Source organism: Notolepis coatsorum (genome assembly GCF_963971535.1).
Source record: "Notolepis coatsorum genome assembly, chromosome: 13".
Classification (NCBI taxonomy): Eukaryota; Metazoa; Chordata; class Actinopteri; order Aulopiformes; family Paralepididae; genus Notolepis; species Notolepis coatsorum.
In genome coordinates, this window is record NC_140177.1 from 13,902,870 (window position 1) to 13,925,210 (window position 22,341).

The following is a 22,341-nucleotide window of genomic DNA, read 5'->3' on the forward strand; positions in this document are numbered from 1 at the left end:
CAGGCCCCAGGTCTTAAGCTGGGATGCCACCAGGCTCCAGGTCTTCAGCTGGGATGTCACCAAGCCCAAGAGGTCTTCAGCTGGGATGCCACCAGGCCCCAGGTCCCAGAGCGCAGGTCTTCAGCTGGGATGTCACCAGGCCCCTGGGGAGCGCAGGTCTTCAGCTGGGATGCCACCAGGGGGGCCTTGCCTAGCTGGAGCCGGACGTCCTTGGGAGATATTTCTTTATTCTCTTAACTGGAATGGTGGTGTTTATGCGGAAATGTGTGTAATCCGTAATGACAGAAACCCTATCATTCAAGTCTCCATCAAAAACATCCCAGTCAGTGCATGCCAGGGAGCCTTGGAATTGAATAATGGCATCCTCCGACCACTGTGGGGCGCTGTAACATTGTGGTTTATGACGTTTCAGTTCCTGTTTGTACAGTGGAAGTAAACAAATTATGGTATAGTCAGCAAGAGTCAGCAATACAATAGACAGCAAACATCCTGGAACCATGGTAAATAACCAACTCTAAGCATTTATCTCAAATTCCTTTGTATTAAGCTGTAATTCCTTTCTCTTTTTTTATAGGAGGTTAAGGCCCTGAACCGAGGCAGTACGCTGCTACGGGGCATGGTTGAGGGAGTGTCTGGTGCTATCAACATAGCTGAGCTGTGGAGGCAGCATTATTCTACTGTTTTTAACTGTGTTCAGAGTGAGTCCTTTCAAGTGGGAAGCATCCCCAACAGTAAGGTAGTTGGAGTTACTGCTAACGAGGTGCGTCAAGCTATAACTCAGCTGGCCGATAACAAGGCCAGTGGCCTTGGTAATATTTCAGCAGAGCATCTGAAGTATGCGAGCCCCAGGGTTGCTGTCCTGCTCTCTATCTGCTTTATGGGCTGCTGCCGGACTCCATGCTATCAGTCACTGTGGTGCCAGTTATCAAGGACAAGGCAGGAAAGGTGAGGAGTTTGGAAAACTACCGACCCATTGCACTGGCCAGTGTACTTTTTAAAGTCTTAGAGAGAATTTTATTGGATCGTTTAAGTTATTTTTTAGTCACTTCTGACAATCAGGAGTAGAAGGACTGGAGTATCTTCCCAGATACTCTGAACTTCCTTAACTGTCTCAGGTGGTAGAGGCGCTGGTTCGCCTTTTTTACGACTGAGTCTATGTGTGTTGTCCATGTCAGATCCTCTGAGATGTGGACCCCCAGGTACTTAAAGCTGCTCACCCTGTCCACGGTAGCCCCGTTTATCCTCAGTGGTGTGTGTGTCTCCTGCTGTCCTATCCTATAATCCACGATCAGCTCCTTGGTTTTACCAATGTTCAGGAGCAGGCTGTTGTCCTGGCACCAGCGTTCCAGTACCTCAACCTCCTCCCGGTAGGCCTTCTCGTCGTTGTCCGAGATCAGCCCCACCACCACTGTGTCGTCCGCAAACTTCACTATGGAGTTGGAGCTGAACTTGGCCACACAGTTGTGTGTGTATAGTGAGTACAGCAGGGGGCTCAGAACACAGCCCTGGGGGGACCCGATGCTCAGGGTGATGGTGTTGGAGGTCTGACCCCCCACCCTGACCGCCTGGGGCCTTTCGCTCAGAAAGTCCAGTATCCAGGCTGTTACAAAGGATCAGATTAAACCGAATATATATATTTATTGATTGATATATATTGCATAATATTTGTATATCGTTTGATATCCCTTGTATATTCCTTGTACATATACACGGAATATCCCTTTAGCCTAGTACAGACCATAATATTTCATTCTCCTATTGGACAGCGGTCCACAGGCGCCAAGGCCATGCCTCCAAAGTCAGGTTCAAAGTCACCGCCGGGGACATGCCTGGACATGAATGGTATTGCGCAAGGATATGAGACAGGAATAAAGCTGGTACTAGTTTATTCATCTAAGCGTATAAATACGGCGCAGGTGAATACAGAAGTATGTTACCCAATAAGTTGAAGCCTCACCCACGATACTACGTGCGGTGAAGTATGGCCTGTTTGGCCCCAAATAGAGCATTGAGACCGCGTGCGAATTAATAACTGAAGTGTCAGAGTTTGGCGCTATACCGTCGAGTGCGACATATTCTATTAAGTCAGTAATAGTCTAATTGTGTATAGTGTATCGTGCGGCTAAAGTTCTACAGTGACCAGCATCACCAACGTTTTCCTCGTATCAGCTAGAGTGCTTATCCAGGCTGGGCTGCTTTCATGGCGCTTTCACCCGAGGAGCCCTAGACGAGGACCGTGTGGACATGTACACTGGATTATCTACCCGACGACTGCATAGCCCTTTACGGCTGGATTATATTTGCTTTTGGTCCTGTGATTAATGGAGCGGAGAATCGCCGACGCCCACAAGTGTGTGGGATTTACCCTGTGAGGAGCCACGTCGAGTCTGCCCCTCAGAAGCCTGAGGCAGGCTAGCTTTCTTCCCTGTGGAGCTACAGGCTACGGAGAACAGCTGTATTCGTCTATGGATCAAGATCTTATTGCACCGTCTCCCGTACTCGGAGTTTCTTTATCATCGTTGACCCAGACTCTATTACCGACAGATCCTCTACCCTTGCTGGCTTACAACCGGGGGGACCCTTCCAGTATCTTCCGCTATATATTACTAGTGTACCATAGATATAATTCCCTAAGATTCAGGTTGTATAATTACCTCCTGCGTAACCAGAGAATGGACATTCGTTATTGATTTGCCTACGCACATTCCTTTGCCTTATAAGCGCATTCAAAGTGAAATAGAGAAGTATATTATGTACCTTTTGCTGCAATAAATACTTAATTACAACTTTGTGTGGAACCGATTTCATTGTGGGAAGTGTTCATCATTATATATATCATGTACTGTATGGCCAGTAATTAAAGTGCATAAGACGGTAGTGGTTTAATGATACCATACTTATCAATACAGTCAGGGAATTGTACCCCTCAGTTACAATTGGTCCTTCGAGCCGGAGGGTAACTAGCGTAATATTAATATAGTGGTATTAATATTGACATGGCCAATGATGAACACTCCACAAAACGGTTCTCCTAAAATAGATTGCCCGCAGCGTAGACGGCAGACACCTCAGTACTTAGAGGATTACGTTGCCAATATACTACCTAGCTTTCTACAGACGGTAAACGCGGAAAAAGTAGATAGTAAAATTATGTCCGACCCTATCGACCAGGCTACCCCGCCAATAGAGGCCCTAGTGGGTTCTAACGTAACTGACCAAGCTCACGGTGGGGATCAGGAGGGACCTGACATGACTTTACCCCCCGCCAAGACCGAAGAAGTAGTCCCCGGAGAGCTCCAGGATAAAGACAGCCCTCCAGGGATGGAACTCGACCCACTACAAGAAGAGGCGAGCACCCCGGAGATGGATCTCCTCGACTCGCCACAGGAGAACGGATCTCCAACGAGTACTACCAGGAGCGGATCACCTCAACCAGCGTCTTCCCCCAGCGAGGCGGACAAGATGCTGGCACAGGCCTTCCTCGCCAGCCTGGCAGCCTCAACAGAGCGCGATCGACTCCAAGCACAGACGCTTAGTGAGCGCGAACATTCTTCCATGGAAAGAGAACGCCTTCAAGCGCAGCAACGGAGCGACGAAGATCGTATACGTCTAGAGATTAGACGCCTTCAGACGGAAGAGAATATGGGAAGAGACCGGGCCGAGGCCCAGCGCGCCGCCGCCGAAGCCCAGTGCGCCGCTGCCGGTGCCCAAAGAGAAGCAGAGCGCGACCTCGCTCTCACCAAGCGCGAAGCCGAGCGCAACCGATTACAAGCGCAGATAATGGAGCAGCTGATCACCAGGGCAACACCCCCTCCCTCCGCACGGGGCTCCAGGGCCTCGTCAAGACAAGGGTCAAGGGCACCCTCCCCGACCCGATCAAGCGACCCTGAGCCCGACCACCAGAGAGAGCCTATACCCCCCTCCGAACCCCTTCCCCGTCCGGTCCAAGTGAGACCCAGCTACAAGGAAGAAACGGTCTACACCGCGGAGAGGCTAAATAGACGACTACAGGATCTAGATGACCTGCCAGAGGAAGAAGAAGAGGGAGAGGAGGAGAGTCAAGCCCAGCACAGTACTCCACAGGACCAGGAGGTCCAGTACAGCCCAGGCTTTACCCCCGCGGCTCTGCGCTACAGACCCCCGACTCAATTCACGGGTGAGCTTGACGCACGACCAGCCCTGAGGAACAGCACCTGGATACGCGAGCCATGGTATCCAGCAGGTACCAGCCGACCAAGAGGCGTAAGAGGAGACTCGCCTAGGAGGCCTCTCTTCCAACGCTCACCGATGTGCCAGCCATCCATGGCATCATACATTGGCACACCGACGTTCCCGGACTTCACACACGAGAACAGAGCACAGTACACGGAGCTACGAATGTGCTTAGAGACAATGATGTCCTATGTAGCTGATGAACCGTACAAATATGCTATCCTACTGAAGCACCTCAAGGTGCCCCGAGCGCACAATATAGCGCTGGCCTATGCCACCTCTACTACCCCATACACCGCGGCTCTAGCAGCACTCGACCAAAGATATGGACGCATATGGGACTACGTAATACAAGAGATAAGGCATATTGACCGCCTACCCCCAGCCACAGACAATCGCTCACTAGATGACCTGTCTATCAAAGTACAATCCCTGGTAGGGATGCTGGGGGCGCAAAGAGAAAAGGGTATGCACGAACTGTACGCAAACTCTAATGTCGAGAGGATTTTAGAGAAGCTTCCGCCCGCCCGACAAGAGCGCTTCAGGCGGCAAAGAGACCACCGTGATCCTAACGGTCCCGAGCCATCCCTCCTAGACCTAGCCGACTTCCTGGCGAGAGAAGTCAACAGCCTACGGTTGGATACGTTCATGCGGAGCACACCAAGCTCCAGAGAGGGACCTAGGAGAGCAAACGATGGCCGCAGATTGGTGACCGTCATGCACCAATCAGAATCAGTACCGAGCAGCAAGAACCACAGCACCCCCTCGATGAAAGAGAAGTGGAAGATGGTGTGCCCGTACTGCGAAAATGAACACTGGCTGTCACAATGTGACACGTTCAAGAAGATGACCGCCGACGAGGTGAGTCAATGGATAAAGGCCAACCGACGCTGTTACCGATGTGCGCGCAGTCACATGGCAGCTGATTGCCGCTTAAAGAAGAGGTGTAGTCGGTGTGACGGAGCCCACTTAGACGTCCTACACGACAGTAACAGAAGAAAGCCTGCACCCTCAAGCAGCACAAAGGCAAGTGTTATGTACATTGACCCCGCCAGCAGCGGGGGCGCCCGGGTGCTCTTAAAGGTGGTCCGCGTAACATTGAGTTACCAAGACAAGGTCATGGACACTTACGCCGTCCTTGACGACGGGTCAGAGAAGACCCTTCTCCTTGCGTCCGCTGCGGCCCAGCTGGGGCTGCGGGGGAGCGAAAACCAGATGACGATTCGGACAATGAGAAGAGATCTAAAGACGATAAAGGGCGAGAATGTCTCCTTCACTATCGCAGCAAGCGGGCAGCCAGAGAGACGGTATAGGATTACTAACGCTTTCACCAGCCAAGAAATAGGCCTGTCGCAGTACACCTACCCCATCGCCAAGCTGATGGATAAATATGTGCACCTGCGTCAACTACCTATACCGCTCATAGACGGTGCCACCCCGACCCTGCTGATAGGCTCCGACCATGCAGACCTCATCGTCCCGATGGACCGGGTCCACACAGGGCCCAGAGGCTGTCCTGCAGCAGTCGAGACCCGCCTAGGATGGACACTACAAGGCCCCCTCGCTAGGTCTCTTAACCGAACAGCAGCCACTAGCTGCCTCCACTCCAGAGTGACAGAAGAAGACACCACCCTCCTACAGCATGTCGAGAGGCTATGGACACTAGAGACAATGCCCTTTAAGAACGAAAAGAAAGACATTCGTTCCAAGGAAGACATTTACGCTATAGCCCTCCTCGAGCAGGGGACAAAGAGAGTCAAAGTCAACGGAGTGATGAGATACGCAACTCCACTCCTGAGGCGAGAGGGTATGCCTACCTTCCACGCCCCAAAAGAAGCGACGGAGCGGTATCTATTGAACACAGAGCGGCGCCTAGCCAGAGACCCCGCTCAAGAGACTGTGTACCGCGCTGAGATTAACAAGCTAATCACAGCGGGACACATAAAGAAAATTGACATTAAAGAGGCCGATCAGACGACCGAATCATGGTACGTGCCGCACCACAAAGTCCACCACAACGGCAAGGATCGTATTGTGTTCAACTGCAGCTACCAGATTGGATCACAAAATCTGAATAAAGAGCTCTTGCCCGGCCCAACACTCGGCCCCTCTCTACTAGGCGTGTTACTACGTTTCCGCCAAGACAAGGTGGCCATCAGCGGCGACATCAAAGGGATGTTCCTGCAGGTGAGACTAGTGGAGGAGGACAAGCCCCTGCTGCGGTTCCTATGGAGAGAGAGGATCGGGGACGAGCAACCAGCCATCTATCAATGGGAAGTCCTCCCTTTTGGAACCACATGCAGCCCATGCTGTGCTACGTTTGCACTGCAAAAACACGTCGCAGAGGACCCAGCAGCTGATGAAGAGGTCCGACAAAGTGTAGGAAATAGTTTCTACGTGGACAACTGTCTGCAAAGCGTCTCGACGCCAGAAGAAGCCGAGGCCCTTCTACTCAAGCTCCGCGCCTCCCTGATCAAAGGCGGCTTTGATCTCAGGCAGTGGGCCAGCAGCGACCCGCAAGTATTGCGCAGCCTCTCCCCCGAGGACAAGGCAGCAAGCAGCGAGACCTGGATGGCGACCATCCCAGGAGAAGCCCAAGAAATGACATTAGGACTAGTCTGGCGCTTCAAAACAGACTCGCTCCATTATAAACACACACCCCTGACCAAGGAGCAGGGAAGGTCGACTGCACTACCGACCACCAGACGGAGTGTATACAGAACACTCGCCAGACAATATGACCCGTTGGGATGTATTCTACCTTACACCACCAGGGCAAAGATGATTGTAAGAGCGTTATGGGACAAGGACCAGGGCTGGGACGACCCCATACCCGAGCACCTTGCATCCACATGGAGAGAGTGGGAGACAGAACTCAGCTCACTCCCAGGTGTCAACATACGCCGCAGCTACTTCCCACCCACAGTGAGGCCGGAGACGTGCCAGATGGACCTGCACGTCTTCAGCGACGCCTCCGAAGTAGCCTACGGTTCGGTGGCCTACTTGCGTGCCCGAGAGGAGGGAGGAGAAATACATACTGCCTTCATCCTGGCTCGCTCAAGAATAGCCCCACGCAAGCAACAATCTATCCCGCGTCTAGAGCTCTGCGCAGCCCTAGCAGGAGCGCAACTCGCTACGTTGATCCAACGTGAACTCACCATCCCGGTGCAAAGAACAATCTTGTGGTCAGACTCCACGACAGTACTCACATGGATCCGGTCTGATTCGTGCAGATACAAGGTCTTCGTGGGAGTCAGAGTCACAGAGATTCAAGATTTAACAGAAGTAGCAAGCTGGAGGTATGTGGACACAAAACACAACCAAGCTGACGTCATCACCCGGGGAATGTCCCTGGATGACCTCACCCATCACAACCTATACAGTGACGGGCCAGAGTTCCTCAAGCTCCCAGAAGAAGAGTGGCCTACACCCACCCCACGGGCAGCGAGTAAAGAGGAGGCCGAGAACAAGAAATCTATGTTCTGTGGATTGACCACACTCGTCTCCACAGACCCCGACATAGACGATTGCCTCACCCTAGAGAGTGCGCAGCTAAAGACATTCCTGTGGCACCACCCAGAGGTTCAGCTCACTACTGACATTACTGCAGCTGACTACGAAGAAGCAGAACTTCTTCTCCTACAACGAGCCCAGAGAGACTCGTTTCCCGATGAGCTAGACTGTCTACAGGGAGCCAAGCCCGTCCCATCAGACAGCAGATTGCAGTGCGGCGCTTCCAGCGAACCTGTCTAGACTGTCGTAAATGGCGAGCGCAGCCCAGTATACCCCGGATGGCTGACCTACCTCCCTATCGCCTCCGACTCGGCGACAAGCCTTTTCACTCCACCGGTATGGACTGTTTCGGCCCGCTGTATGTAAAGAAAGGAAGAGGAACCGAGAAGCGGTGGGGTATTGTATTCAAATACATGACCACCCGAGCGATGCATATATAACTCCTTCCAACCATGAGCACAGACTCATTCCTTATGGCCTTCCGAAGATTCACATCGCGGAAAGGCAAACCGTCTATATTATTGTCTGATCACGGGACAAACTTCAAAGGCGGAGAAAGAGAGCTGAGAGAGAGCTTCCAAGCTATGGGCCCAGAACTTAAGACCCACCTCGCTCCATCCCAGATTGACTTCCAGTTTAATCCCCCGAATGCACCTCACTTCGGTGGAACTTGGGAACGAGAAGTATGTTCAATAAAGACAGCCCTGTACGCCGTGCTTGGGGCCCAGACTGTGGCGGAAGAAGTCCTAATGACAGTCCTCACGGAGATCGAGGGAGTATTGAACTCAAAGCCCCTCGGTTACGTCTCAAGTGATGTAGCAGATGTCGACCCAGTCACCCCCAACACACTCTTGATGGTGCGGCTGGACCCCGCGCTACCACAGACAATGTACAGGCCTGAAGAAGCGAACGGCCGAAGAATGTGGAGGTACAGTCAAGTATTGGCTGACAAGTTTTGGAACAGCTTCCTACTCCACTATCTACCGTCTCTACAGACCCGCCAGAAATGGGTGAAAGAGAGAGACAATTTGACAGAAGGAACAGTCGTCATGATTATCGACCAGTCACTACCCCGAGCTATGTGGCCGGCTGGCCGCGTAAGCAAAGTGATCACCGGTGCCGACGGAAAGGTCCGAGCAGCCGAAGTGCTCGTCCAAGGGCGGATCTACACCCGACCCGTGGCGAGGCTAATAGAGTTGCCAAGGCTCCCCGAGACTATTGATGACGACCATGACCCCATGACTTTGTGAACTGCCCTACCCCTCACAACAGACATTGAGTAGTGGACAGTGCGGTTAATCTGTCTCTGCTTAGCTAATTAGGTGGGACTAATTAGGAGGCGGCTGTTACAAAGGATCAGATTAAACCGAATATATATATTTATTGATTGATATATATTGCATAATATTTGTATATCGTTTGATATCCCTTGTATATTCCTTGTACATATACACGGAATATCCCTTTAGCCTAGTACAGACCATAATATTTCATTCTCCTATTGGACAGCGGTCCACAGGCGCCAAGGCCATGCCTCCAAAGTCAGGTTCAAAGTCACCGCCGGGGACATGCCTGGACATGAATGGTATTGCGCAAGGATATGAGACAGGAATAAAGCTGGGACTAGTTTATTCATCTAAGCGTATAAATACGGCGCAGGTGAATACAGAAGTATGTTACCCAATAAGTTGAAGCCTCACCCACGATACTACGTGCGGTGAAGTATGGCCTGTTTGGCCCCAAATAGAGCATTGAGACCGCGTGCGAATTAATAACTGAAGTGTCAGAGTTTGGCGCTATACCGTCGAGTGCGACATATTCTATTAAGTCAGTAATAGTCTAATTGTGTATAGTGTATCGTGCGGCTAAAGTTCTACAGTGACCAGCATCACCAACGTTTTCCTCGTATCAGCTAGAGTGCTTATCCAGGCTGGGCTGCTTTCATGGCGCTTTCACCCGAGGAGCCCTAGACGAGGACCGTGTGGACATGTACACCCTGGATTATCTACCCGACGACTGCATAGCCCTTTACGGCTGGATTATATTTGCTTTTGGTCCTGTGATTAATGGAGCGGAGAATCGCCGACGCCCACAAGTGTGTGGGATTTACCCTGTGAGGAGCCACATCGAGTCTGCCCCTCAGAAGCCTGAGGCAGGCTAGCTTTCTTCCCTGTGGAGCTACAGGCTACGGAGAACAGCTGTATTCGTCTGTGGATCAAGATCTTATTGCACCGTCTCCCGTACTCGGAGTCTCTTTATCATCGTTGACCCAGACTCTATTACTGACAGATCCTCTACCCTTGCTGGCTTACAACCGGGGGGACCCTTCCAGTATCTCCCGCTATATATTACTAGTGTACCATAGATATAATTCCCTAAGATTCAGGTTGTATAATTACCTCCTGCGTAACCAGAGAATGGACATTCGTTATTGATTTGCCTACGCACATTCCTTTGCCTTATAAGCGCATTCAAAGTGAAATAGAGAAGTATATTATGTACCTTTTGCTGCAATAAATACTTAATTACAACTTTGTGTGGAACCGATTTCATTGTGGGAAGTGTTCATCATTATATATATCATGTACTGTATGGCCAGTAATTAAAGTGCATAAGACGGTAGTGGTTTAATGATACCATACTTATCAATACAGTCAGGGAATTGTACCCCTCAGTTACAATTGGTCCTTCGAGCCGGAGGGTAACTAGCGTAATATTAATATAGTGGTATTAATATTGACATGGCCAATGATGAACACTCCACAAAACGGTTCTCCTAAAATAGATTGCCCGCAGCGTAGACGGCAGACACCTCAGTACTTAGAGGATTACGTTGCCAATATACTACCTAGCTTTCTACAGACGGTAAACGCGGAAAAAGTAGATAGTAAAATTATGTCCGACCCTATCGACCAGGCTACCCCGCCAATAGAGGCCCTAGTGGGTTCTAACGTAACTGACCAAGCTCACGGTGGGGATCAGGAGGGACCTGACATGACTTTACCCCCCGCCAAGACCGAAGAAGTAGTCCCCGGAGAGCTCCAGGATAAAGACAGCCCTCCAGGGATGGAACTCGACCCACTACAAGAAGAGGCGAGCACCCCGGAGATGGATCTCCTCGACTCGCCACAGGAGAACGGATCTCCAACGAGTACTACCAGGAGCGGATCACCTCAACCAGCGTCTTCCCCCAGCGAGGCGGACAAGATGCTGGCACAGGCCTTCCTCGCCAGCCTCAACAGAGCGCGATCGACTCCAAGCACAGACGCTTAGTGAGCGCGAACATTCTTCCATGGAAAGAGAACGCCTTCAAGCGCAGCAACGGAGCGACGAAGATCGTATACGTCTAGAGATTAGACGCCTTCAGACGGAAGAGAATATGGGAAGAGACCGGGCCGAGGCCCAGCGCGCCGCCGCCGAAGCCCAGTGCGCCGCTGCCGGTGCCCAAAGAGAAGCAGAGCGCGACCTCGCTCTCACCAAGCGCGAAGCCGAGCGCAACCGATTACAAGCGCAGATAATGGAGCAGCTGATCACCAGGGCAACACCCCCTCCCTCCGCACGGGGCTCCAGGGCCTCGTCAAGACAAGGGTCAAGGGCACCCTCCCCGACCCGATCAAGCGACCCTGAGCCCGACCACCAGAGAGAGCCTATACCCCCCTCCGAACCCCTTCCCCGTCCGGTCCAAGTGAGACCCAGCTACAAGGAAGAAACGGTCTACACCGCGGAGAGGCTAAATAGACGACTACAGGATCTAGATGACCTGCCAGAGGAAGAAGAAGAGGGAGAGGAGGAGAGTCAAGCCCAACAGCAGCACAGTACTCCACAGGACCAGGAGGTCCAGTACAGCCCAGGCTTTACCCCCGCGGCTCTGCGCTACAGACCCCCGACTCAATTCACGGGTGAGCTTGACGCACGACCAGCCCTGAGGAACAGCACCTGGATACGCGAGCCATGGTATCCAGCAGGTACCAGCCGACCAAGAGGCGTAAGAGGAGACTCGCCTAGGAGGCCTCTCTTCCAACGCTCACCGATGTGCCAGCCATCCATGGCATCATACATTGGCACACCGACGTTCCCGGACTTCACACACGAGAACAGAGCACAGTACACGGAGCTACGAATGTGCTTAGAGACAATGATGTCCTATGTAGCTGATGAACCGTACAAATATGCTATCCTACTGAAGCACCTCAAGGTGCCCCGAGCGCACAATATAGCACTGGCCTATGCCACCTCTACTACCCCATACACCGCGGCTCTAGCAGCACTCGACCAAAGATATGGACGCATATGGGACTACGTAATACAAGAGATAAGGCATATTGACCGCCTACCCCCAGCCACAGACAATCGCTCACTAGATGACCTGTCTATCAAAGTACAATCCCTGGTAGGGATGCTGGGGGCGCAAAGAGAAAAGGGTATGCACGAACTGTACGCAAACTCTAATGTCGAGAGGATTTTAGAGAAGCTTCCGCCCGCCCGACAAGAGCGCTTCAGGCGGCAAAGAGACCACCGTGATCCTAACGGTCCCGAGCCATCCCTCCTAGACCTAGCCGACTTCCTGGCGAGAGAAGTCAACAGCCTACGGTTGGATACGTTCATTCGGAGCACACCAAGCTCCAGAGAGGGACCTAGGAGAGCAAACGATGGCCGCAGATTGGTGACCGTCATGCACCAATCAGAATCAGTACCGAGCAGCAAGAACCACAGCACCCCCTCGATGAAAGAGAAGTGGAAGATGGTGTGCCCGTACTGCGAAAATGAACACTGGCTGTCACAATGTGACACATTCAAGAAGATGACCGCCGACGAGGTGAGTCAATGGATAAAGGCCAACCGACGCTGTTACCGATGTGCGCGCAGTCACATGGCAGCCGATTGCCGCTTAAAGAAGAGGTGTAGTCGGTGTGACGGAGCCCACTTAGACGTCCTACACGACAGTAACAGAAGAAAGCCTGCACCCTCAAGCAGCACAAAGGCAAGTGTTATGTACATTGACCCCGCCAGCAGCGGGGGCGCCCGGGTGCTCTTAAAGGTGGTCCGCGTAACATTGAGTTACCAAGACAAGGTCATGGACACTTACGCCGTCCTTGACGACGGGTCAGAGAAGACCCTTCTCCTTGCGTCCGCTGCGGCCCAGCTGGGGCTGCGGGGGAGCGAAAACCAGATGACGATTCGGACAATGAGAAGAGATCTAAAGACGATAAAGGGCGAGAATGTCTCCTTCACTATCGCAGCAAGCGGGCAGCCAGAGAGACGGTATAGGATTACTAACGCTTTCACCAGCCAAGAAATAGGCCTGTCGCAGTACACCTACCCCATCGCCAAGCTGATGGATAAATATGTGCACCTGCGTCAACTACCTATACCGCTCATAGACGGTGCCACCCCGACCCTGCTGATAGGCTCCGACCATGCAGACCTCATCGTCCCGATGGACCGGGTCCACACAGGGCCCAGAGGCTGTCCTGCAGCAGTCGAGACCCGCCTAGGATGGACACTACAAGGCCCCCTCGCTAGGTCTCTTAACCGAACAGCAGCCACTAGCTGCCTCCACTCCAGAGTGACAGAAGAAGACACCACCCTCCTACAGCATGTCGAGAGGCTATGGACACTAGAGACAATGCCCTTTAAGAACGAAAAGAAAGACATTCGTTCCAAGGAAGACATTTACGCTATAGCCCTCCTCGAGCAGGGGACAAAGAGAGTCAAAGTCAACGGAGTGATGAGATACGCAACTCCACTCCTGAGGCGAGAGGGTATGCCTACCTTCCACGCCCCAAAAGAAGCGACGGAGCGGTATCTATTGAACACAGAGCGGCGCCTAGCCAGAGACCCCGCTCAAGAGACTGTGTACCGCGCTGAGATTAACAAGCTAATCACAGCGGGACACATAAAGAAAATTGACATTAAAGAGGCCGATCAGACGACCGAATCATGGTACGTGCCGCACCACAAAGTCCACCACAACGGCAAGGATCGTATTGTGTTCAACTGCAGCTACCAGATTGGATCACAAAATCTGAATAAAGAGCTCTTGCCCGGCCCAACACTCGGCCCCTCTCTACTAGGCGTGTTACTACGTTTCCGCCAAGACAAGGTGGCCATCAGCGGCGACATCAAAGGGATGTTCCTGCAGGTGAGACTAGTGGAGGAGGACAAGCCCCTGCTGCGGTTCCTATGGAGAGAGAGGATCGGGGACGAGCAACCAGCCATCTATCAATGGGAAGTCCTCCCTTTCGGAACCACATGCAGCCCATGCTGTGCTACGTTTGCACTGCAAAAACACGTCGCAGAGGACCCAGCAGCTGATGAAGAGGTCCGACAAAGTGTAGGAAATAGTTTCTACGTGGACAACTGTCTGCAAAGCGTCTCGACGCCAGAAGAAGCCGAGGCCCTTCTACTCAAGCTCCGCGCCTCCCTGATCAAAGGCGGCTTTGATCTCAGGCAGTGGGCCAGCAGCGACCCGCAAGTATTGCGCAGCCTCTCCCCCGAGGACAAGGCAGCAAGCAGCGAGACCTGGATGGCGACCATCCCAGGAGAAGCCCAAGAAATGACATTAGGACTAGTCTGGCGCTTCAAAACAGACTCGCTCCATTATAAACACACACCCCTGACCAAGGAGCAGGGAAGGTCGACTGCACTACCGACCACCAGACGGAGTGTATACAGAACACTCGCCAGACAATATGACCCGTTGGGATGTATTCTACCTTACACCACCAGGGCAAAGATGATTGTAAGAGCGTTATGGGACAAGGACCAGGGCTGGGACGACCCCATACCCGAGCACCTTGCATCCACATGGAGAGAGTGGGAGACAGAACTCAGCTCACTCCCAGGTGTCAACATACGCCGCAGCTACTTCCCACCCACAGTGAGGCCGGAGACGTGCCAGATGGACCTGCACGTCTTCAGCGACGCCTCCGAAGTAGCCTACGGTTCGGTGGCCTACTTGCGTGCCCGAGAGGAGGGAGGAGAAATACATACTGCCTTCATCCTGGCTCGCTCAAGAATAGCCCCACGCAAGCAACAATCTATCCCGCGTCTAGAGCTCTGCGCAGCCCTAGCAGGAGCGCAACTCGCTACGTTGATCCAACGTGAACTCACCATCCCGGTGCAAAGAACAATCTTGTGGTCAGACTCCACGACAGTACTCACATGGATCCGGTCTGATTCGTGCAGATACAAGGTCTGCGTGGGAGTCAGAGTCACAGAGATTCAAGATTTAACAGAAGTAGCAAGCTGGAGGTATGTGGACACAAAACACAACCAAGCTGACGTCATCACCCGGGGAATGTCCCTGGATGACCTCACCCATCACAACCTATACAGTGACGGGCCAGAGTTCCTCAAGCTCCCAGAAGAAGAGTGGCCTACACCCACCCCACGGGCAGCGAGTAAAGAGGAGGCCGAGAACAAGAAATCTATGTTCTGTGGATTGACCACACTCGTCTCCACAGACCCCGACATAGACGATTGCCTCACCCTAGAGAGTGCGCAGCTAAAGACATTCCTGTGGCACCACCCAGAGGTTCAGCTCACTACTGACATTACTGCAGCTGACTACGAAGAAGCAGAACTTCTTCTCCTACAACGAGCCCAGAGAGACTCGTTTCCCGATGAGCTAGACTGTCTACAGGGAGCCAAGCCCGTCCCATCAGACAGCAGATTGCTCCACCTAGCCCCCGAGAGCGACGCCCATGGTCTCATCAGAGTGGGTGGTCGTCTGCGGAGAGCTCCAGACTTACCGGATGACGTCAAGTACCCGATAGTCTTAAACAGCCGACACAAGGTCACAGAGCTGATCATAAAGAAATACGACGAGGATGTGCATCACGCCGGGGCAGAGAGAGTCTTCGCGGAGATCAGACGTCGTTATTGGATACTGCAAGGGAGAGAAGCAGTGCGGCGCTTCCAGCGAACCTGTCTAGACTGTCGTAAATGGCGAGCGCAGCCCAGTATACCCCGGATGGCTGACCTACCTCCCTATCGCCTCCGACTCGGCGACAAGCCTTTTCACTCCACCGGTATGGACTGTTTCGGCCCGCTGTATGTAAAGAAAGGAAGAGGAACCGAGAAGCGGTGGGGTATTGTATTCAAATGCATGACAACCCGAGCGATGCATATAGAACTCCTTCCAACCATGAGCACAGACTCATTCCTTATGGCCTTCCGAAGATTCACATCGCGGAAAGGCAAACCGTCTATATTATTGTCTGATCACGTGACAAACTTCAAAGGCGGAGAAAGAGAGCTGAGAGAGAGCTTCCAAGCTATGGGCCCAGAACTTAAGACCCACCTCGCTCCATCCCAGATTGACTTCCAGTTTAATCCCCCGAATGCACCTCACTTCGGTGGAACTTGGGAACGAGAAGTATGTTCAATAAAGACAGCCCGGTACGCCGTGCTTGGGGCCCAGACTGTGGCGGAAGAAGTCCTAATGACAGTCCTCACGGAGATCGAGGGAGTATTGAACTCAAAGCCCCTCGGTTACGTCTCAAGTGATGTAGCAGATGTCGACCCAGTCACCCCCAACACACTCTTGATGGTGCGGCTGGACCCCGCGGTACCACAGACAATGTACAGGCCTGAAGAAGCGAACGGCCGAAGAATGTGGAGGTACAGTCAAGTATTGGCTGACAAGTTTTGGAACAGCTTCCTACTCCACTATCTACCGTCTCTACAGACCCGCCAGAAATGGGTGAAAGAGAGAGACAATTTGACAGAAGGAACAGTCGTCATGATTATCGACCAGTCACTACCCCGAGCTATGTGGCCGGCTGGCCGCGTAAGCAAAGTGATCACCGGTGCCGACGGAAAGGTCCGAGCAGCCGAAGTGCTCGTCCAAGGGCGGATCTACACCCGACCCGTGGCGAGGCTAATAGAGTTGCCAAGGCTCCCCGAGACTATTGATGACGACCATGACCCCATGACTTTGTGAACTGCCCTACCCCTCACAACAGACATTGAGTAGTGGACAGTGCGGTTAATCTGTCTCTGCTTAGCTAATTAGGTGGGACTAATTAGGAGGCGGCTGTTACAAAGGATCAGATTAAACCGAATATATATATTTATTGATTGATATATATTGCATAATATTTGTATATCGTTTGATATCCCTTGTATATTCCTTGTACATATACACGGAATATCCCTTTAGCCTAGTACAGACCATAATATTTCATTCTCCTATTGGACAGCGGTCCACAGGCGCCAAGGCCATGCCTCCAAAGTCAGGTTCAAAGTCACCGCCGGGGACATGCCTGGACATGAATGGTATTGCGCAAGGATATGAGACAGGAATAAAGCTGGTACTAGTTTATTCATCTAAGCGTATAAATACGGCGCAGGTGAATACAGAAGTATGTTACCCAATAAGTTGAAGCCTCACCCACGATACTACGTGCGGTGAAGTATGGCCTGTTTGGCCCCAAATAGAGCATTGAGACCGCGTGCGAATTAATAACTGAAGTGTCAGAGTTTGGCGCTATACCGTCGAGTGCGACATATTCTATTAAGTCAGTAATAGTCTAATTGTGTATAGTGTATCGTGCGGCTAAAGTTCTACAGTGACCAGCATCACCAACGTTTTCCTCGTATCAGCTAGAGTGCTTATCCAGGCTGGGCTGCTTTCATGGCGCTTTCACCCGAGGAGCCCTAGACGAGGACCGTGTGGACATGTACACCCTGGATTATCTACCCGACGACTGCATAGCCCTTTACGGCTGGATTATATTTGCTTTTGGTCCTGTGATTAATGGAGCGGAGAATCGCCGACGCCCACAAGTGTGTGGGATTTACCCTGTGAGGAGCCACATCGAGTCTGCCCCTCAGAAGCCTGAGGCAGGCTAGCTTTCTTCCCTGTGGAGCTACAGGCTACGGAGAACAGCTGTATTCGTCTGTGGATCAAGATCTTATTGCACCGTCTCCCGTACTCGGAGTCTCTTTATCATCGTTGACCCAGACTCTATTACTGACAGATCCTCTACCCTTGCTGGCTTACAACCGGGGGGACCCTTCCAGTATCTCCCGCTATATATTACTAGTGTACCATAGATATAATTCCCTAAGATTCAGGTTGTATAATTACCTCCTGCGTAACCAGAGAATGGACATTCGTTATTGATTTGCCTACGCACATTCCTTTGCCTTATAAGCGCATTCAAAGTGAAATAGAGAAGTATATTATGTACCTTTTGCTGCAATAAATACTTAATTACAACTTTGTGTGGAACCGATTTCATTGTGGGAAGTGTTCATCATTATATATATCATGTACTGTATGGCCAGTAATTAATGTGCATAAGACGGTAGTGGTTTAATGATACCATACTTATCAATACAGTCAGGGAATTGTACCCCTCAGTTACACAGGCGCTCAGAGCGGAGCTCAGACCCAGCTCAATGAGCTTGTCCACCAGTCTGGTGGGGACTATGGTGTTGAACGCTGAGCTGTAGTCAATGAACAACAGTCTCACATAGCCCCCCTTCTGGTGGTCAAGGTGAGAGAGGGTGCTGTGCAGTACTTGGGAGACCGCATCATCAGTGGACCTGTTTGGCCTGTATGCAAATTGCATAGGGTCCATATCACTGGGGAGGGAGGCACAAATGTGATCCTTGACCAGCCTCTCGAAACATTTCATGGCCACAGAGGTGAGTGCCACCGGTCTGTAGTCATTGAGACATGTTGGGGAGGTTTTCTTTGGTACAGGGATGATGGTAGACATCTTGAAGCAGGCGGGGACCACTGACTCCGCCAGGGATCGATTAAATATGGCGGTGAACACAGGGGCTAGCTGGTTAGCACAGGACTTAAGTATGCATCCTGTTATTCCGTCTGGGCCAGCAGCTTTTCTGGTGTTCACCTGCATAAATGCTCTTCTTACACTGTGTACCAACAATGAGAGAGCGTACCTGCCCCCCCGCGGATGCCCCCCCCCCCCTCCACAACAGCCGACGCGCCAGTGACGTCACTAGCCATTGAGCTAGCGCCGCCACTGTCTGCACCAAACCGAGCGTAGAAAGAGTTGAGTTTGTCCGCGAGAGAGGCGTTGTCGCTCCCCATTGAGGGGGCGCTGACTTTGTAGTCAGTTACAGTCCCCGCCATAAGCCTCTTGTGTCATTCTGTGCCATTTGTGTCTCCATTTTGTCAGCATACATCCGTTTTGCAAGTTTAACAGCCTTGCGCAGAGTATAGACTGTAGCCTTATACTCCTCCATGTTTCCTGACTCTGCCCAGGTTGTAGGCAGTGGTGCGAGATTTCAGAGCTGCTCTGATAGTACTATCCACCCACGGTTTCTGGTTTGGGAACACCCGCACCTTCTTTGTGGGGATAATACTGTCGGCAAGTGATGTTATGAAACTCACGACCGTGTCTGCGAATTTGCTGACGTCACTGGCGCTTTCTTGAAACATCCCCCAGTCTACGTCCTCGAGAGCGTCCTGAAGCGTGGCCTCTGATTGGTCGGATAATTTTTTTGCCTCACGTGACACGACGGCGGTAGTGTGTTCCATAATGGTGCATAGTTTGCAAAGGCTGCATCCTCGATTTTCCTTAGACTGTGGCTTGGAACATTCAATAGACCAGTAGTAGATGATCACAATGTTCTAGGAGACACATAGTTGACTAGAGAATTTGCAATGTAGCTTGGTCCTGTTCCATTTAGTGCTTTGTATATAAGGAGGAAGACCTTGAAATCAATTCTAAATGTTACCGGAAGCCAGTGTAGCTAATACTAGACTGAGATAAAGGCATGGATCAGTTTTTCAGCGTCTTTTTGATTTATAAACGGCCGTACCTTAGCTATGTTTCTAAGGTGGAAAAATTATGTTTTTGTCACCTTGTTGATGTGTGATTTAAAGCTTAGGTCTGAGTCTATTATAACCAGGGGCGTCAATTTGGTATGGCAAGGTATGGCACTCGCCATACCTTGGCAAATAAAAATGTAAAAAAAAAAAAAAAATTTAATTTCTTTTTTATTTTATATATATATTTTTTTTATTATTTTTTAAACAAACACATACACATAAACATGACAACATAAAATTAGATATACAAGCATTAATTAACAGTGCACATCCAATGAAATTACCATTTAAATAAATGTAATATACAAGGTATACACCTAATACTTGCTATCTAATATACATTATGCTCTCGCTCGCCCCCCGGGCCCCCCCCCCCCCCTTGGATAATCCATCCAATTATTTACAATTTTTTATGTTGATTTAGAATTCGGATGTCAACATTATGAACGAAGCTTCGAACTATTCGGTACAGCCCTAGCATGTTTTGATATTGTCAATTATCTCACTTTTACTAGGTGACTTTTACTGTGACTAACTGAAATATGCCAAAAAAAAAGGAAAATGGACATAGGGAAGTTTTTTTTATCAAAGGGCAGCAGAGACAAGTGATACAGGGACACAGGTAAGGTCTGGCTTAGTGATTATAACAGTGCAGTTCAGCATTCAGTAACCCATACTTTTTGTGAATGTGTTTTTGATACTGTTGAGTGATGCCACAGATTACTTGTAAAAGTAATCTGATTACTGATTACTCCTTTAAAAAGTAATCTTAGTTACTTTACTGATTACTTGATTATCAGAGTAACTTAGTTACTTTGAAAGTAACTAGGTTACGAAGTCGTCCCCCCTGCTGCTGCCACAACATAAGAATGACAAAAAAGAATTAGTAAAATGTACTCAGTTTGAGTAAAATGTACTAATAGGGCAGGTAGGCCTATCTTGCTATCTATAGATCTATAGATTTCACAAAAGATAAATGGTCAATAACACCACATGTAGGCTGATATGTAGCCCACCACCTCCTAATAGACAGTCTCCTCCCCACCGCATGTATATATTCCCTCCCCGCCGTATGTATATTTCTCTCCCACCCACCCACCCCCTCCTAATGTACAGTCCCCTCCCCATCATATGTATTTACTCTGTCAGGATCTAGGGGTAACAGTACTGTATATTTGAATACCGTTTATGTCACAAATGTATCAGTACTAAATACCTATATGTCCCTATGCCATAAATGTCATGTATGTTGTGTATGTCATAAATGTCTATATGAATTGAAAATGGGGGACCCTGATGGAAACAAGACAAACGTCTTTCTCTGGTCTGCATCCCCTTAACAATTGTGTGTATTGAGCCGTACTGTATTGTACCCATTCTGCAATCTGTTAAATAAAGTTTTCATTCATTCATTCAGCCTACCTTTGAGGCCTGCCCCATTCAGATATGGTTCTACGTTATTATTATTTATTATTGTGTGCTACTGACAACCTACATACTGCAGTATGGTGTTCCATGTTCATGAATAGTGCAATGCAAAAGATGTTTAACTCAAAGGTGGAACATACTGTTTGGCTGGTGCAGCTCCGAGTCCTGTAGAAGTCGATGGTCGTGCTGTGCTGTATATTCCATATGCGGTAGACAGTATTTTGTTTCCTCCGCAAAGTTAATGTTTTTTTCACCCGGCTTAGCTGACACAAACGTTAAGTAGACTAGTGAACTTCCAGTGCAAGAAAGCGTTACGAGCGCGAGCGTCTCCCTGCTAGCTCGCAGTTTAGGTCAGCCTGATAATAACAATAACAGCCGCGCCCACCAGCATGGATCAACACGCGAGGTTGCGTGCTGTGACGTCACTCCCCAATACAAGGAAAAGCTTTCCAAACGTATATTTGACTGTCGAAAACGAAAGAAAATACTGCATTCCGCCTGCATTATGATGAGATAGTAACGAAATAGTAACGCACAGCCACTTGGACAAGTAACTGCAATCAGATTACTGGCTTGTAAAGATTAACGCGTTAGATTACTATTTTCGGGGAAAAGTAATCAGATTACAATAACGCGTTACTTAGTACCGCGTTAGTGGCATCACCTCAAAACCGTACCTAAGGAAAATTGGCTCAATTGCAAGAAAAGTTATAGACAGTTATGATATTACATTCTGCATAATTCGTATGCAAAATATTGTGGTTCCCTGCTTTAGTCTGTTGACACATTTCTATACTAAAAATGCTTGTGTAGTCCTGTGTCATACCTAAATGTCATATAACTGAATTGTATAGAAACAACTCACCAAAAGTGACTATTGCACAACTGATTTGACAAAAAAAATCCACCAAGGGGGGGAATCCACCCCTTCACCCCCCCCCCCCTCCTCGCCATACCTTGCCTTTTACTGAAATGACGCCACTGATTATAACACCAAGACTTGTAACTTTGGGTTTGATCCAAGGAGTAAGTTGCCCCATATTGCTCTGTAATATTTCTCTTTTTGTTATAGGACCGACTTATAGAGTGTAACGACTCCCCCTGCTACCTGCAGACGCACTAGCGCCGTGCGATGCGTAACAGTACCAGAACCCAGGGGTCGACCGTCCAGGGCCTGGACAGGGACTACTGGTTCCTCTAAGGGAACCCCCCCACCCTCGGGCCAAGCCTTCATCCATCAAATTCCCTGCTGCCCCCGAATCCAGACTACTGCTTGACCTTACTCCTAGAACCCACCTCACCCCTGCCCACTTTGACAACCTAGGATGGCTTAGAGTAGACGACAGAGTACAGCAACTTGCAATGGGCCTGGT